Source organism: Kogia breviceps, unplaced genomic scaffold (assembly GCF_026419965.1).
Source record: "Kogia breviceps isolate mKogBre1 unplaced genomic scaffold, mKogBre1 haplotype 1 scaffold_455, whole genome shotgun sequence".
In the NCBI taxonomy this organism is placed as follows: Eukaryota; Metazoa; Chordata; class Mammalia; order Artiodactyla; family Physeteridae; genus Kogia; species Kogia breviceps.
Genome location: NW_026711894.1, coordinates 5026 through 11685, shown reverse-complemented (window position 1 = coordinate 11685; position 6660 = coordinate 5026). Strand labels below are relative to the sequence as shown.

Here is a 6660-nt window from a genome sequence, read left to right as displayed (position 1 = left end):
AGAAAAGACGTGGTAATAGGTGGGTCAAATTGAATGGGAACCCTGGGAAAGGATAGAAAACTCCTCCCTCTTGCTGACTCCTCTTCCCTCCCCTACAATGGCCTATGCTATCCTGAGACTGCTCTCCAGTTGCTCAGTTAATTCCTCAGGAAAGGTAAACCTATACCCAAGAGTTAGGCTGGCCAGAATATAGGTGAAGTAAGAATCAGAGTTGGAGGAAGCTAGCAGTGGAGACTGGGCTTGAGTAGCCGTCAGCGATACTGTTCTCTACAGCCCCTCCCCAAACCTCATATACACCTCAGATTCCACTTAATTAAAAAGTTAAGAGGGCAGGTAAATCAATCAAAACCCCCATAAAACAAGTATCACAACTGAACTACCACCAATTAAAGGGCAAACTGCAGGGGGATATAGTGGCTGGGGCTGAGGCCATCTGAAGGCCAGAGAGAAAAAAAATGCATATGTGTAAGTCAGAGGATGGGTGTCAGAAACTGGTCCCTCCTCCATTTAGATCACAGCAGAGCCAAAGATGCAGGCAATGAGTGAAGATTCTTTGGAGGACTCTGGGGTCCAGAATCTCCCCCACTATGGGGGAGAAGCTACCTAAGAGGCTGGGTGAGGGGAAAGTAAGCCTTAGAAGAGTTCCTGAGCCACAGATGACACTGCATCTCCACCTTTGCCCAGTTAGCTAACAAGACACCAACCTGGTGCCTAAGAGCTTGCCTTCCCATTCTCACCTCTACCTAGAAACACCCTCCACAAGGCCAACTCAGTGTTTTCAAATCTGAGAAAGTCCAAGCAAATAAAAACAAAAAGGAAATGTTTCCTTACTCTCCCCTGCTCTGAGCCTTACTCTCCCACAGGGTCCCTAATGTGACTGAACTGGAAACCTCCTTCCTCATTTCCTGGGTTCACTACCTTCTCCATCCTGGGGAGAGGAAGAAAAGGGGATCAAGAACAGAGACTGAGCAAAAGCAGAAGGGGAAGGGGCAGGAGACAAAAAAGAGTTTTCAGAAAAAATGGGGAGGAGGAGGAGGAGGAAAGATAAGGAGGTCACTGTCTTGCACCTATGATACAAAGTGAAGAAAGTTTGTTTTGGAAGGTACGTCCTGGGGGATCTGACCCCCAAGCCACAGAGCAGGGGTAGGAGGCCAGTGACAACAGCTGCCTGGTGTTGCTGCTGAAGCGTTACAAAATGCCATGACGGAGCTGTCAAGAGGCAGCCCTTGGGAGCCAGGGCTCAGTGTGCTGTTACCGTAGGGGCTGTGTGCCGGGCAGTGGGGGTGGAGGTTATTTCTTATCTCTCGTCCTAGGTCCATACTTGTTTGCTCCTAGCCACCCCTCAGTTGCTACAACACTGGCTCTTGTTCTGCTGGGACTGCCCATGGAGATCCGCACCCCGGCTTCGGCCTGCTGCACCCCCCAGATCCTGGGGTTCACTCTTCGGCAACTTCTTAGCTATTGCCAGGAAGAGATCGTTCACATTCACAGCCGTCTTGGCTGAAGTCTCCATAAACAATAAGCTGTTGTCATCTGCATACGCCCGGGCCTCTTCGAACTCCGCCATGCGCTTGCTGGCCAGGTCAGCTTTGTTCCCCGCCGGGCAATAACGATGCTAACACTGCCCTGTCGCTGTAGCTCCTTTACCCATGTCTTTGTCCGGGCGAAGGTTTCCCGATTAGCACTGTCATAAACCACGGTTGCAGCTTGGGCACCTCTGTAGTACCTGGGCGCCAGGCTATGGTATCGCTCCTGCCCCGCTGTGTCCCAGATCTCAAACTTGACTGTTGTGTCATTTAGACAAACCGACTGGGTGAGGAAGGCCGCTCCAGTGATTCTCTCCTGGTACTCGTGGAACTGTCCTTTGACAAAACGTAATTCCAGGCTAGACTTCCCCACTGCAGATTCACCCAGCAGGACCAATTTGAACTGGCATATTTTGCTGGCCTGGGGCTGCCCACTGGGCCTGGCTGTGCTTCTGCCAGTTCATGGCTAGATTATCAGAGTGGGCAAAGGTAGAGGGAGGGGGAAGCCACAAAGCGGCAGAGGGCCGGGGGGCAGGGGGAGGGCAGGGGACTTCCAGGCTTCAGCAGTCCTGGGGCTCCATCTACCCTGTCGGGCCCAAGCCTGTGTCCCCTTCAAACTCTTCTGTACTTGGTTCATAGTTAATATTAGTCATCAGGTTGACAATATGCCATATAGGTTTTAGAGAGTTTTGATTCACCATTCTTATATTGAAAAGGAAAATGCTATGTAATCATTTTAGGTAGAACAAATATGCACTATCTATATGAATCTCTATTTGCAGGAAACAATGCTTAACAGTGGTGATACATGTTTAGAAAGAGATTTGCTTATATCCATTCAGTGAGACAACTATTATTTTTGAGCGCCCCCCCTTGTACTAAATGTTGTACTGGAAGCTGCATATATAATTGTGAAAGAAGCAAGATACGTTTCTGTCTTGCTGGAGCTTGTATTTTTGGAGGAGATGGTATTAAATAAATGCACAATTATTTATATAAGCACATATTCAGATAAATGGTATGGATGACATAAATATGGGACTGTGATACTAAAGAGATACTCTGGAGAGTGTGGAGGGACATTTGGAAGAAATAAGAGTTATTTACATGCTCTGTGACTATCACTCTTATACCGAGAAAAGGACCAGCATGATATAGTGGAAGGAGCTCTGCTCTGGATGGTTGGGATAGGTGGTTTCCAGTTTGCACTGGTACAATTATTTGCGGTAGGTCTTTGGAGAGTTCACTTGACTATAAGCTCTGTGAGGCAAGAACTTCATCTCTTGATCACTGCCATGTTCTCAGTGCCTAGAACATTAGGTGGCACATAAAAGCTGCACGATAATTACTTGTTGAAATAATGAACACAATTTAACCAATGGTTATGGAGATCCTACTCTTTGCTTCTCAAGGTGCCAGGTTTTTATCCAATAATCATAAAATAAGAAACTTGGATTAGATGACTTTTCCATTGATGATTTGCTTCTTTATCCTCAGATTCATCTCCTGTACTTGCCTTGCTTTGCTCTGTATTGCAGGATGCTGATGTGTAAAAAATTGCATTTCCCGAATTTCTTTACCAACTAACTTCAGGTTAGGTTTGATGGAGAAGGAATGCTGGTGAAAAACAAGACCAGGAGGAGAAAGTGGTCAGCGCATATTTCCCTCTTTCATTCTACTTAGTGTGGCTCTGTAGCAGTAGTTGATACTTCTCTGTTGTGTTCACCCCTACCAGGCAGACACCCACTCTGGGAGCTAGCTTCTGCTGGACAGATCCTGGACTCAACACTATATCCTTTCTCTGTCCTCTGGCCTTGAGGGTAAAGCAGCTATCTGGAGCTGCTATCCTCAGGGATTTCTTTCCTTCTCCTCTTTGCTTGTTCAGCTCATTTTTGCACCTATAGAACTAGTTATACATATTCATTTTATATTAGTCTACTAACGTGGGTGTCCAATTTTCCTGTTAGAACCTGACTCCTTCCTGCCGAGACTCCTTCCATTTTCCAAATGCAGTGACTCCAACATTGACTTCTCATTTACAATGCTTTGAAAAAGAGACATTTTGAGATTTCCAGTGCTCAATAAAAGTTGTCACCTCAAAGCAGTGAATTTTTAAAAACATCTCTTACTGTTATGAGAGTAATAAAACATACATAGATGTAACCTTTAAATATTTGACGTCTGATTATTTAATTATTAAAGATAAGCTTTCGTGTAAAGTTCTTTTTAAATATATGTTAAAATGTGGGGACCAATACTTATTCACTGCTAGGATAATTGATCAAGATATGGTTATACCTGTTTCTACTGAAGAGAAACAAAATAGAAACATGAGGTTTGCATTGCCTGAGGGCATGTTTAGAAAATTCACTCTGGGTTTTGAGATACTGAAACTTACTCTTCCTGTTCAATTATAGTGAACACATGCAATTTTAATTACTGCTAAATAGTGAATATGTAACTTATGGAGATAACTGAAAGGAACAAATCTTTTGGTACCTCTTAATTTCCTACCCCTATCTCGCCCCTGCCTTCTTCCCTCTCCTCATTGGTAACCACTAGTTTTTCCTCTATATCTATCAATTTGTATCTTTTTTGGTATATTCACAGGTTTGTTTTATTTTTTAGAATCCATATGTAAATGATAGCACAGTATTTGTCTTTCTCTATCTGACTTAACATAATACCTCCAAGTTCAGCCATGTTGTTGCAAATGACAAAATTTCATTCTCTTTTATGTCTGAGTAGTATTCCATTGTGTATGTGTGCGTGTGCGTGTGTGTGTGTGTGTGTGTGTGTGTGTATGTTTGTGTGTGTGTGTATTACATCTTCTTTACCCATTAATCTGTTGATGGACACTTAGGTTGTTTCCATATCTTGGCAATTGTACATAATGCTTCTATGAACATTGGAGTGCATGTATCTCTTCTAGCTGGTGTTTTTGTTTTCTTTCAGATAAATATCCAGGAATGAAATTGCTGAGTCATATGGCAGTTCTATTTTTAGTTTTTTGAGGAACCTCCATACTGTTCTCCATAGTGGCTGCACTAATTTACATTCCCACCAACAGTGCACAAGGTTTCCCTTTTCTCTACATCCTCGCCAACATTTGTTATTTGTGGTCTTTTAGATGATAGCCATTCTGATAGGTGTGAGGTGATAGCTCATTATAGTTTTAAATTGCAGAAATGAACAATTTATTTGAATTTTGTTTTAAACTAAATCAGTGGGTGTGAATCTTTCACCTTCAGCTCTCTCTCCTCTGAAATCACTTATAAATAATTGCCAAAAGGCAAATTACTGAATAGCTAGAAATATGTGGTATTGTATAGTAAAAACTTGCATGGTTGAACAGTGTTTGTTGTTGAACTGGGAGATTAAGGTTATATCTCAAAACTAGAAGTCTGGTATAGTAAACATATTTTAAGGATTTTTTTTCTTTGCTCACCTCCATTCATAAGCATACAAGTATCATTTTCCACTTGCACATGCTTTTGTAAAGTCAGTGAGTAATGAAAAAAAAAAAAACCTTCATTCAGTATTGCTATTTATAGTGGCATTTCTCAAGTTGGAATTCCCCCAAGTGGTAAAATTTAATGCTATAGTTGCATGTAGAGGAACAGCCATACTAGCTATGTTTCTTTCTCACCTGTGATCCGACAGCTCCAAGTATGAGGTCACTAATGACATGAAACCTGAAAAGTGCTCTTGTGGGTCACAGATTTTTGTTGTGCCTTTGCCAGCCTCATTTTCTGTTGAAGATAGAATGAGGAAGGCTTGCATTAGCTAAGCCAGAAAAGGACTGGATCACAGAAGCCAGGATATGTACACCTTGATGAGATGAGACGATGGATGAGGATAGCAGTCAGCATTGTCGTATGTTCCTTGTGGGGGCTTACGCAAGATTCTTGTGGAAGAGTTCTTTGTTGGAAGAGTTGGATTAACTGCACATTACTCTTGTATGTTGAGATTATGACACTATAGATTATAGAGATGTTCAGAGTTTGAAAAGACCATGCTATTTGTATTGGATTCTGAATTTGGCTCGTTGCATTTTCCTCGTGTCAATGATCATGTTCTTTTATTCCCTATATTCCCTGTTAACTAGTGGTAAGATCTAGAAGCTTCATTAGATTCAGGCGAAATTTTAGAAGGCATAAATGCTTCCTGGGTGGTTCTGTGTACTTTATATTGCATCATATCAAAAGAAATAATGGCTACATTTGATGATGTTAATACTACTGTTGGGATGTGTGTTGGCAACTGTTCCATCTATTACGAAGTTACCCATCAAACTTTTCCCTAAAAATTGTATTAGTAATTGTCTAGATCTAAATGCATTATTTCATTATGGGTTACAAAATGGTGAATTTTCAAATTCTTTCATTTGTTCATCCTTTTTATTTTCTTCATTAACTATTTGAAATGCATTTTAAAATGTGAGGGCATGATAAATACTTGCCTCCTTTCCCTTACTTACCAATCATCAGAATAGTTATTTCATGCTGGCTGTCTCCAAAGATCACCAATGAAGATCTTATGTTTTAAAATTTTCTGTGTATTACTGTTAACTCATGGATTTTAATTTTAATTTTTTTGGTATGTTTCAAACTCTTTCAATCATTTTTCTTTTATATACACAAACTGCTCCATCTTTTACCAGAAACTACCCCTTCAAGTCTTTTTATCTCCCTTTTAAGCAATAGCTTCTGTTTCAACAAGCTGTCCTGGGCTTATCTTATACATTTCCTCTTTCACATCGGGAATCAACTATCTGTTCAAGGTACCATTATTCCTTTTCAGAAAAGATATTTGGAGATCAAATCTGGGGCATCAAGGGTGCTCATTGTCACTTGATTGTTATTGTTTTCAGGTCCTTTCAGCAGACAGAGACAGGATATCAATACATTTTAGAAAGAGAAAATCAAGCCATAGCTAATACTGATATTTCGAATTCCAATTATGAACCAGAAGGCTATACTCAGCATCTTTATACCAGAGTCTCATTTTCCTCCTATGCTGAAAGCCCTAGTGCCCAATGATATCATGTAATTTTTGTACAAGATTCAGTATAGATACCACCACACATCTGTGCACTTGCCTTGATTTTTGTCTGATGTGACCCTAGGAACCA

The 6660-nt window shown here is 41.3% G+C and overlaps 1 pseudogene; it reads right to left on the bottom strand.

Annotated features, from left to right (window-relative positions):
• Positions 1–1342: 1342 nt before the first annotated feature.
• Positions 1343–5309, bottom strand: LOC131749759 (ras-related protein Rab-5B pseudogene; annotated as a pseudogene).
• Between the last annotated feature and the right edge of the window lie 1351 nt (positions 5310–6660).